The sequence below is a fragment of the Lygodium microphyllum genome, chromosome 16 (assembly GCF_053477565.2).
Source record: "Lygodium microphyllum isolate KBCC chromosome 16, Lygodium_microphyllum_v1.1.10, whole genome shotgun sequence".
NCBI lineage: Eukaryota > Viridiplantae > Streptophyta > Polypodiopsida > Schizaeales > Lygodiaceae > Lygodium > Lygodium microphyllum.
In genome coordinates this window covers 95558971-95571886 of record NC_141150.1, presented here as the reverse complement: position 1 = coordinate 95571886, position 12916 = coordinate 95558971, and the positions used below count along the sequence as shown (strand labels likewise).

At 40.0% G+C, this 12916-nt stretch overlaps 1 pseudogene; it reads left to right on the top strand.

Annotated features, from left to right (window-relative positions):
• Positions 1-3445: 3445 nt before the first annotated feature.
• Positions 3446-4734, top strand: LOC148023148 (expansin-A2 pseudogene; annotated as a pseudogene).
• Positions 4735-12916: the final 8182 nt, after the last annotated feature.

Sequence of the window (12916 nt, the reverse complement as noted above, 5' to 3'; positions counted from 1 at the left end):
ATTGTTTTTCTATGTCACGTGATAAGATTATGTGAAGGAACCAGTGCTTAACAGGGATAATTAAAGAAGCTGATTGTTATATGTCAAATTAATGTGTTAGATAATTACATAACTAAAACAAACTGAGGAAAGTGCGGAGGATGGACCATGGGTCCGTCCTACGGATGGGTGGTCCCGGTTAGCCGGAAACTTTTCTCAAAAATCTCGAAGAACAGAGGAAATGATCATCATTATCAAAACGAATAACGAGAACGATGACCTAGAGTTACATCTTACCCAATTTACGTTGTTTTAGGGGAACGGGATGGGACTATGCCTTATGGCAGAGAGGTTGAGCCTTGCATCCCTCTCGTTTCCCATTCTCCTTGAACCAAGTGCAGCGTGAATCCGCTTCGGACCTGGCGTTTCTGCGTAAAGTAGTTCGCTTGGGTCTGACGCTAGTTGCTGTTAGCTAATGACCAAACAGGAAAACCCAAATTCCGGTCGATCCTAAGTGGGAAACGGCCAGGATACTTCCGCTAGGTGGCAGACACGGGAAGACCTAGATTGCAAAACTCGTAACATTCCATGGGAGTGCCGGGCGGAGTTTTCTAGACATCCTTTCCGATGGACTGCTAAGACGTGTCCTGGATGATTCTAGTGGACACGTTACAATCTGGCCTTGCTTGATGAGATCGAGGTATCATTTTAATACTAAAGAAGCTACCAAAAATATGGCAAAGTAGTGTGCGGAGGAGAGGAGATTATAACTATATGGGATGAAGGGTCTAAATGGGCATTGATGGCTGCTAATTGTTTGTCCATGCAAGGAGCTGAATGTTCAGATGGGAGCACAAAAAAAGATATTAGAAGCAACTTGCAACAATGCCCATGGTAGAGTGATTATCACCAAGGACAATAATCAACCATACATTCTACTATAGAGGAGGTAGGGTTATTATTGTGAGAAGAGAGCTTTAGACGATTGCATGGAAATTCAGTCCATTTGGAGTTGATAATTAGTGAGGGATTGGGAGAAACATTGGGATGATTGCATGGAAGAGGCAAGCCATTTTGACATTTGTGGCAAGTTGTATAATGAAAGAGAGGACAATATTTAAAAAAATTGTGTGTCTTCCATTTGATAATTTCTTGAGAAGAAGGAGAGCTTGATGATTGCATGGCGAGGAAAAAAAACACCATCTCTAAAATGCACCTTGCAAATGACTTCTGTGCATTTCCCTAACATATATGTTGGAACAAATTGCAAGTCAGGATCTCATACGTATTGGAAGCACACACGATTGTGCAGATGAGTATTTAGGTAGAAGGGATTTGAGCTTCTTGATAGCCATCAAATGAAATTGTTTCATTCCAAAGAGGAAGATAGAGAATTGAGAAGGAGTAGATATTAGAGTAAAGTGATTTCTTGAACTCGGCTGCATGAGAAACTCTGCTATAGTTGGTTGTCTTTTGAGAGGGCTCTCTTCATTTAATATAATCATGATCTATTGGAAAAGATTATTATGGATACTATCAATGCATGCAAGATCTTTAACATTAGATGATGCAACATGCAGTCAAAAAAAGAAAATATTAAGGCTATTTGAAAAGCCTATACATTTGAAAAGCTTATAGGTCTTAAAAAGAAAAACAAAATATTATACATTTAAAAAGCTTATACGTTTGAAAAGCCTATACTTTTGAAAAGCTTATAGGTTTTAAAAAGAAAATATTAAGGTTGTTTGAAAAGCCTATACATTTGAAAAGATTATAGGTTTTTTTTATAAAAGAATTTTAAAAAGAATATCATGTGTTAGAAGAAATGAGAAAACTATATAAATATCCAAGGGTGTATGAGTAGGGGCCATTCCCTTCATTTTCTAAAACTTATATCATGTTAGAAGAGGAGGGTCGCACTAAGAGAATTCAGATTGAAGAAGTTAGGCCTATTAGAGAATATGAGTGCATGCGAGAAGTGAGCTTTTCTTGGCAATCTTGAGTTTTATTCCACATAGTCCACTTGGTCCTCTTTTTCTTTTTGGCATATTCAAGCACCAATGCTGCTCCTCCATTGCCACAACCACCACTACTAGCATTGCCACTACTACCACTACATCTTACTCTGCCTCTTCTCATTATAATCACAACTGATTCTCCTCTCTCTCTCCTCATATGTTGGGGATCAACCACTGACATCTCACTCCCCTCAATAACATTATCATCACTAGCACTGCCACTACACCATCGCATCTTACTCTCCTTCTCCTCATCAAAACCACAATCAATTCTCCTCTCTCTCTCTTTCTCTCTCTCTCTCTCTCTCTCTCTCTCTCTCTCTCTCTCTCTCTTATACGTTGAGACCAACCATCGGCATCTCTCTCTTTCTCTCTCTCTCTGTCTCTCTCATATGTTGGAGACCAACCATCAACATCTCACTCCCCTCAAACACATCTCTCTCTCTCTCTCTCTCTCTCTCTCTCTCAATGCATTAGTAGTTCTCCCTCCTTAACTTATTTACATCACTAGATTAAGATGATGTGCTTATCTTTGATAATATTATCACAATGTTAATGGTTCAATTATGTATATTTATGAGATATCACACTACATATACATTCACATCTCCCCTTCTTTGCACATATTTTATAATTACATATTGATGTGTTAGTACTTCAATTATGTACACACAAAAAAACTACAGACACATCCACTTATACTTGAAAATTTCTCTATTTCTTCTTCATTTGATTAGACTTACATTTGGATTGAACTTATACATTTGTTACAATAGACCCTTGCATGCAATCGATTCACAATGGCCCTAAAATGTAGCTCCATATTACTTCATTACTTGTAGCTATTATTCCTTTCAAGAATACTTCATTTTAAACTCCAGAATTTAATAATAAAATATTTTAATATACTGATATATTTTACATTTTATTGTATGATTTTTAGGCAATGCCAATAATCATATCATAACGTCTAATTGAGATATTGTATCAGCCATGCGTAAACTAAGCTCTGTGTTTAGCACCTCTTCTAACTATATTGTTGCTTCCCCCTTTCTCCTTTAAGCGTGGAGATTTCCGGCAGACATGGGCCGACCGTGCCAGTTTACTATTGTGATCAATATGGGAATTTGCGGACTTTCGCGAATCCGGATGAGGTGATATATCACAGCAATATGGGAATTTGCGGACTTTCGCGATTCCGGATGAAGTGATATAAAGCTTATGAAGCACTGATCACGGCAGCTGATCCAGCACGCAATTCGTCATCCCGCAGTCAATCATCCATCACCATCAATATAAAATATACCATGTGCGCGGGAGTACGCCTGATCAGTCGACGGTAGTATAAGAAGTATTCTGCGTTTTTTGTTTCGGTTTATAAGTTCCACGTGGTCTTTGTCTTGCTGCGCAGGGAGCTGACTGATCGCCCGAGGCGAAGACTAAGATCGATGACGCTCTCGCCTGTACATTCGTTACTTCTCGAATTGCTCTTCTTGCTGTTATTAACGCCGGGCAACTCTATCGGCGCACCGCTGCCTGGCATACTAGATCAAGCTCATGAGGACGCGGGACCCTGGCAGGAAGGGCACGCCACATTCTATGGAGGGTCGGACGGATCGGGCACCATGGGTATAAACTATCTCATCGACAGTTGAGTTAAGTAGAATAGTATTGTCGTGGTCATAACCGCGGAGCCGTTCGCTAGCTCATGTAGAACAAGTATTCATTTACGAGCATTCATGCATGCCTGTGTACCTGCGACGCAAATACGTATTCGCAGGGTGGTGGAATCGTCTGTGGCTTATTATATCTAACGATTGTGCGTATGCACGTATAACGTGTGCTATGCACGTATAACGTGCACACGTTTTGTTGTCAATTCTCATGTATCTGTGCAGGGGGAGCCTGTGGCTACGGGGACCTGCACAAGCAAGGTTACGCGCTGGACACAGCAGCGCTAAGCACTGCGATGTTCAACGGCGGTGACAGCTGCGGGGCGTGTTTTGAGCTGGTCTGCCACAATGATCCGCAGTGGTGCCTGCCAGGTCGCCCACGTCTGTTCGTAACGGCCACCAACTTGTGCCCGCCCAATTACGCCCTTGCCAACGACAACGGCGGCTGGTGCAACCCCCCGCTCCATCACTTCGATCTCTCACAGCCGGCCTTCGAGAAGATAGCTCGGTACAAGGCAGGGATCGTACCCGTTCAGTATAGGAGGTACGGACTTTCCGATGAGAATATGCTATAAAGTACTTCTTATACCAGCTGCATGCTGCGTTATCGATAACATAATTTCCTGTTAAAGTCCAGCCGCCACCAGGAAATTTTGGAATATACATAAGGCAGCCAATTAATTATGATCATTTCAATTATCTGGAATACTCGCATGTCCATCAGTTTGTATTGTATCGTCTGTATCTGCTGCAGAGTGCCGTGCGTCCGCCAAGGAGGCGTCACGTTCACCATCAATGGCAACCCCTACTTCAACCTGGTCTTGCTCACGAACGTGGCTGGCAGCGGGAACGTGGTGGGCGTCTCCGTCAAGGGCGATCGTAGCGGCTGGATACCCATGACCAGGAACTGGGGCCAGAACTGGCAGTGCAACACGGTCCTCACGGGCCAATCCCTGTCCTTCCGCGTCACCATCGAAGACGGCAGGTCCCTCGTCTTCCAGGATGTCGTCCCTAGCAGCTGGCAGTTCGGCCAGACCTTCCACGGCTCAGAACAGTTCCATTGAAGCATGCATGCAGCGGCTTGCCGGCCGCACCGTGCACTATGCGGCTTCGTTAGGTTATTAATAAAGGCCGGCAGCACATTCATCCAAATTCTCAATTTATGACAGACTGGCGGTATGATACACTGGCGGCAGCGCATAGAGCCTCAGGCGCATAGATCAATGTCCGGTGAAATCATCAGATGTCAAGACTTTCATATTATGGTTGTGTAGGACGATTATTATGTTACAGTTAATAAGCCACCGGCAGTCTATTAAGCTGGTTAGCATTTAGCATTTGATTGTCATGAAGCGAAGCTGCTAACCATTTTTAATCGTAACGAAGGAGTGTGAGAATCTCCAGCCGGCTGGCAGTGGAGACATTCATTTCTATGTGTAATTGCCGGTGTTCATCTTTATCAATACGAGAGCTTCTCAAACGTTTGGCTCGACTCTAAAACATGTTACTATGGCCAAGCGAGTAAGAATCGTGTTCAACGTGTAAGGATTCAATAGTGAGTAAGGAACCGCACATGGTGAGCCTTGCTGTACTAGAACAAGTCGTGGTCTTGGTCCTCACTCCTTCGTTCCAATTTACCTTTTCATACGAGGAACACCTCTACAATAAATAAAACCTCACGAAATATGGCTTTCTCAAGCTCTAGCTGGTAAATATCAATTTCTTTAATAGTGCTAATTATATATTAACAACATTTTATATACTCTGGATTAAAGTCAAGTCGCATTTTACAAATGGATCTCGCTACATTTGATATGCTAAAAATTAGGAGAGATTGAAATTTACCTATTAAATAATCCATGCTATAAAGCAAGAAGGAAATAGCTTCATGTCTTATTGGCCACTCACACCCATCATTGCTTGCTTGAGTTGGATTAGTCACATGAACACAAGACAAAGCATCTCGACGGCCCTTTATAGATAAGGAGGTGGCACCATGTAATAACAATTAGCATTGACATCCTTCTTCTTTAGGAGACTATATGCGTTCTCAATAGAAATTAGTTTTCAAAACATTACAACTTTGTTTAAAACACATCTATGAGCATCAAATTTGTGAAAAATAGAAACCAATACCACATCTATATATCCATTTCTAAACATAGAATATACAACCACACATGAAATATTAACTTTTATTCTTATCGTATGGAGCTAAATTGTAACTTTACACTATCTAGAATTTTTGATTTAATGATCCATTCTCCTTGTGAAACCTATGACAAAACTCTTGGTTTTGGAATGTGAAGGAGAAGAGGCTCTCGTGCAGGCACGAGGGTGAAGAATAGGGTGTCAAATGCATGCATAGTTTGTACTTACTTAATCTGATACCATCGACCACATCTATAGCCCTTCTGCCCAGCAAGTTCTATTTGCATGCATGTAGCTAGAGAAAAGTAGTGCTGAGGATTAGTAGACTCATATGGTAGTAACTCGGAGAACTCATGTTGATTCAATGGAACTAGATTATGCCCGAGTTGTTTAGGCGCATGAGATCAACAATAAGATTGAGAACCAACTACCACTACAAGGTCATGAAGACGTATCTATGGTAATTTCTAATGAAAATAAGTAGTCTCTCTAAAAGCATCGCAAAAGCCATCGCAATTTGCGTTGCTATTCGTGTTGCTATTAGAGAAAGCGAAGGGCTTCCTCTTCAAGCCCTTGAGGTAGGTGCATTGTTTCTTCTCTTTGTTTTTGTATTTTTCCTCTTCTCTTTATCATCTTGTTTGTGAAGAGATGCATTGAGAGAGAGGGAGAGAGAGAGAGAGAGACAAAGAGAGGGAGGGAAGGAGAGGGAGAGGGAGAGAAACAAAGAAAGAGGGGAGGCGAAAGAGAGAGAATAAGAGAAGGGGAGAGAAGACAAGAGAAAGGGATGGGGGTAGAGAAACAAATAGGTAGAGAGAAGGGGAGAGAAAAATAGAGAGAAAGAGGAACAAAGAAAGAGGGGGAATGAAGAGAGAGTAAATTAGAGAAAGGGTGTACAAACAAATAGATAGGAGGAGAGAAATAAAAATGCAAAGAGGAAGAGAGAAGGAGAGAGAATAAGCAATATAAAGGGAAAGCAAAAAAAGAGGGAGAGAGAAAAAAGAAAAATTTAAAAACTAAAGCAAAATATTTAAAAACAAAAAATAGAGAGAGAAACAAAGAAAGAGGGGAGAAGGGAGATAAAGAGGGAGAGGAGAAGGGAGAGAAGCAAAGGGAGAGGGTGGAAGGGAGAAATAAAGATATAAAGAGAGATAGAAAAATAGAGAGAGAGCACAGAGAGAATGAGAGAAGGGGAGATAAACAAAGAGAAAGGGATGGGGAGGTAGAGAAACAAAGATGGAGAGAGAGGGGGGGCGAGAGAGAAGGAGAGAGAAGTGTATTGTTCACTCGTGACATAGAGAAAATGGATAATGATGAGAGCCAGGATGGTTGAGATCGAGAGATATATGTCAATTAACATGCCCCATGTCCATATACTCAATGAAAGCTTACAATTTGATGAAAATGTCACTTGTCTATAAATCACTATGATGCATCAATGAGTTTTAATCGAAAATCAATGATCAAGTGGTCTTGCACTTTAAGCTAACGGTGAGCAAAGTGTGTATCGTTAATGCTTTGCAATCAAACTCTAGTTGAATTAATATGCTTCAATAATATTAAATATGCTCTACAATTTTCCATATGGAGGTGCTAATCCATCCCAAGCAATGCATCTTTTATAGCATGTAAGAAGAGTTCCTAGCCGTACAATGAAAGGAGCACTCGAGCCAATAAACTCATTAGAGGGCAGTCCACCAATTACACTATTGATAGTAAAAGACCTTCAGGGTTTTTTGGGCCTTCCTCAAATGTTGGAGCCTGAGATGAAGGCCATGATTGATGCATTACTACCCATGGACAGGGTCATTCAATCCATTAAGAGAGGAGATCTGCATACCATTAAACAATGGGTGTCGGGTACCTTACTTAAGGATAATCCTTGCATTCCTAGGTATACTGACAAAGTATCAATGGAGTGATGCAAGTGTGACTAATTTCTTCAAGTACATATTACACTTCTTTGTCTTAATGTAGAACTCTGAATAAATTTTTATTACTTCAAAGGTATTTGGTTATTTTTCAAGCTATTCAAATGTCACATACTGTCCTCTAGAAACATAATGCCCAAGTGTTGTGATGACACATGATAAGTGTTGTGGAAGCATAGCATAGATTATAATAGCATTTATATATGTGTTAATGACTGTACAACCTTTCAAGAAGAATATGAGTCTATGGAACAATGTTCGAACTGTGGTGCTTATAAGTATCACCAAGGCAGCATGTAGGTGATAACTATTCGTCAAAAGATTCTTAGACACTTTCCACTTATACCATGCATCATCACGTATTTCGCACAACACACATGGCGAGTTTGATAATGTGGCATGCACAAAATAGGTCCAGATATAGAATCTAGCAAATACCAACAAACTCATAACCATGTGGTCACATTGACTCCACCTTTCCAAAATTTCCACGAGAACCAAGAAATTTTCCGCTTGGTCTTACTATGGATAGCTTGAATTTATTCGAACTCTACTCGCCTTCTTACAATGTGTGGCTAGTAGTCCTTATGAACTACAATATCCCACCATGGCTTTCTACAAAGACGGGATACCCAATCCTTAGCTTGCTCATTCTTGAATGATACAAAGTCAAAAATATCAACATCTATCTCCATCCATTAGTTAATAAGCTCAAGATTTTGTGGGAGGAGGGGATTAGTATGAAAGACATGAACAAGAATATGGAGAGGTGATCTAGTAACATAGGATTCAGTCTTATGTGGACCATGCATGACTTTTCGTGATTCCTTGAGTGCTCACGTAGTCTTCTTTCATCCTTTTTGTTGGTGTCTCACATGGCTTTTTTTTTTGTTGACTAGATATAGATATTGTGACAAGTTTGGTCACATTGGGTTACGATACCTATCCATTGTGTGGACCAAGGTTGACTCTTGAAGGTTGTGGACTATGAAGAAGATGGTCTATCATGAACACGCCATATTCTTGCTAAAAGGCCATGAGTTCAGAGCAAAATTCCTTGGATGACCTCCCAAATGAATGAATACCCAAAGCTGGTATGAGTAGAAGATGATTCATTAAGAGTCACTTTCAAGCGGAATGGGATAGTTTTTAGTTTTCTACGAGTCGCCATACCACATCCATTTAAAGATTAACCATTTGTTGGATTCCATGCACATTTTCAAGAATGTTGGCAGCTTCTTATGGAACCATATCATAGGAAAAAGAGATATCCTAGGGGGACAAATAGATTTGAAGGAGGTAGAAAAGATGAAGACCCTTTGGCTGCAAACGATCTTTAATAGTCATGTGCAACTACCTTGTGCTGATTGGGTCCTATCTAACAAAGAGGAATGCATGGTGAAGTAAATTATCAAATCTATCTACATACGGATGGGTATGATTTGCTCTCTCAGGTGTACATTTTCTAAAGATGACCAACATATACAAGACTAAAATTCCATGATTGTCAATGTAAGATATGCCAGGTTTGACCCTGCCTTGGTAGTAAAGCCATCCAATATGTCGTCACATTGTGTCAATCTAAAGTTTTTCATGCATTGAATTTCTGGCAGCTCATACGACCAACTGCAATCATAGGATGTCTCACTCAAGAGATACATTCAACAACTAAGTTATCAAATTTTTTATAGTGGATCTCACATAAGAAGATCAAGTTAACATCCATTGAGCCCATAAGGCAAGGATTAGTGAAGACAATCTATCTCTTTGAGAATCACTTATCCACGAGTATGCTTATGATATAGACTAATCTCTTAGTACATCTCGTGAACAAAGTGGGGATTTTAGGACTGAGATGCATGTTCTTCCTTGAGTGCTTCATGAAAACCCTGAAAGGGTTGGTGTGACAATGGGCTCATCCAGAGGACAACATAGTTGAAAGTTGGATATTGGTGGAGGCATTGATGTATATTTTGAAGTGGTTGCCAATGGTGGATATAGTTAACAAGATGATGTGGATGTTGAAGGATAACAAGAAACTAACAAGAGATGTGATGGTTGAATATAGAATAGCGAAGAGAATGGATTGCACAATGCAAGAGAAAGTGAATCATTTTCGTATGTTACACCATGTATCCATGCAAAAATGCTCGATAGGTACAAGAAGGCCAAAAGAAAATGAGAGATAACTCAATTAAAATATCAGTGTATTATATGCCATTGATCAATTCAGTATACTAAGGGCATGCTGTCATTCATGCCTATGAGATGGTTGCATGATGCCTTAACCATAGATTCACACTAAGGGATGTAAGTGTCTAGAGAGGAGTGGAAGTTCTTGAGGGGATAGAGTCCAAAGGTAACCACATGCTATCTTTTTTGTTGTATCTAGCAATCATACATAGCAACTAATATAGCTTAGTGGTATAATGAAGGTATAGTATAGTGTGGTCACGTTGATGATCTTTTTTGAGTCGAGTACATTGACAAAATGCACTCCATGATTAACTGAGTCATGGAGAAGTTCAAGCAAGAAAGTAGATAGTAAGCTATGATCCAAACATTATAATGCATGAGATATAGTATTTTGACAATTCAATAGTGTGTTTTTAGTATATTACCATAGCTTTTTCATCATTATATTTGATGTACAATGGTTTAAAGAAGTATTGGAAGGAGTAGGAATACTGTTTGGCGAGGATCCTCTAGATTCTTTGAGCTGGTAGACTCCAAGAAAAGATGGAATGATTTGCGCCACATTTAGTATATGCCGAGCTGTGCCAAGAGCTTATCATGGATCCATAGGACATATCCTATTTGCATTTGCTTATCAAATTCATTGACTATTTACTTTTATCAATATTTTAAAACATATTTTTAACTAGCATTCTTATTTGTAAATATATATTATTGTTCATTGCCTTTACCTTTATAATGACTGTATTAACATCTTTAATTTGGCTGTGTAGGTTACTATGAAGGATCTAGAGAGCAGGATGAGTTGAGGGATAACCGCGAGGAGGTATCGGAAAACTTCATGAGTTTGTCTCCAAATCAAATGGCGTACTTTAAATATGATAGACCTGGAACTATCTCGATCATCATTTGGGCATTTAACACATTCTACCTTAGCATGCCTTGATGCGTCAATCTCTAGCATGCAAAGTCAATACTCTATGCTAGCTATAGAAGGAGACTCAGGGATGCCTCACTCTCAATGGAGGTGATGGTTGTGGTGGATGTCTCAAAGAGTTCAAAACTTTCTCTTCTCGTGTCTCAGAGAGTTGAAAACTATGAGTCATTTGACTAATATGTTTCATTTTCTTTTAAGGATGACATGCTCAAGAAGCATAGATCATTTATGGCCCTTCATGTATATGCTACGTAGGTTAGCTATCTTCAATGCTTCATAAAAATTAAATATTAATACATATCACACTGTAATTTAATACTATTATTTTTAAAAAATTTATAGATTGAGGAGAACACTATGTTAGCAAATAATATTATAGTTCTAAATCGAAAAAGCAAATGAATCCCAAAGATCGTAAGATTTTTTGGATTCTTTTCATCTCTAAAATTTGTATTAAATATTATATTTGTTTAATTTTTTAAATCTTTATCTTTTAGTGAAGTGAAAAGATGAAAGATAACTTGAAGGAAAAGAAGAAAAAAGGTTCAAGGGATATAGAGAATCATAATAAATCCAAGGTATTTTGAGTGTCTCTTAGGATAAATATGGATGTCTTCATTTTGATAACTTAGCTCTTTTATGATACTTAACACGGGATTGAAAATTCCAATGTGTATAACTAGCTAGGACTCATCCCAACACACTTGATAAAGTCAAATCATCTCAAATTATATGTATTATGTTTATTTAGTTTATGTGTGTATTGCTATATATGTAAATATAAATTATTTTACTAAAATAATTTTTTCAAATTGCAGAGTATGTTGATTGAGGTGGACGAAGAATCAATCTTGTTAAAATGTTTGGATATTGCTGTGGTGGATGAGCTATATACGTCATTAAAATCCACTTTTAACATGATCAAGATAGATCCCACTTTCACTATGAATTATAAGTAAAATAATATGGAGGCCATGAGAAAGGCTATAGTACTGTAATATATCAAATGGAATAATGCAATTTTTTTTAATTTTCCCTCCCCAAAACCGACTGTCGTGCTGTAAGGGGAGGGAAATAGAATGGAGGACTAAGCTCCTTGGTGGAGCTCGGCGCCTTCCACCGCCATGCACAATGACACATAAGGAGGGGGAGGATTCCCCTCCCTCCCCTATTTAAGAGAGGGGGGTTGCTGCCGTGGAGAGGGAGGAAGAGAATACGGGAATGCTGTTAGAGGGAGAGAGCTGAGGATTCTGTGCCAACCACCACCAGCCACCGTGAGAAGGGTGAAAGGAGAGAGAGAGTTGGTCGTGTACTGTGCTGTGCCAAGGGAGAGCTGTGGAATCTGAAGGGGAGAAAGAAGCTCCTGTCGCCCATGGAGCCCCCGTGCAAGAGGGAGTTGCCAGTCAAAGCACCACCACCTGTGGCATAAGAGTCACCGCGCCGTGAGGAAGAGAGGGAGCCACCAGCCGCCGCCGTCTGGATTCGCCACCGACCCCCCCATACTCCACGTCAGCACCACCCGTCCCTCTTCCACATGGGCATCATTCTTTTCCCCCCTGCCACGTTGAAGCATAGAAGCTTCTTAAGGGCGCTAATTAAGCCCCCTTTCACCCCCCCTCGTGTCCCCTTTTATTCCTCCCCCCCGGGTTTTTAAGACCCTTAAGCTTCATTTATTTCCCACACCCCCCCTATCAGGATTGTGGGAGAGAAGGAAGGAGTCTCACTTATAACTTTCTTGCTTGCACAATGGGGGAATACACACAAAGGTGGAGGCTGAAAATAGTTTTCCTCTTCTTAGTTGTGTAAGCCAAAAAGAAGTCAAGTACAAAGAAATAGAAGAACCCTATATATGGGTCTCAAACCAAACTCAACTAACTAAGGTGGCATACTAACTGAGCCACGAATAAGAGTAGATAAGGATAGCTGTCATCTAGCTATTATTCATGGGCGGTGTACCAACCGCATCTGCAACTAACAAGTCGGTGACATAAATGCACAATGGTCACCCTGGCATATCATGAGTGGAGCTTGATA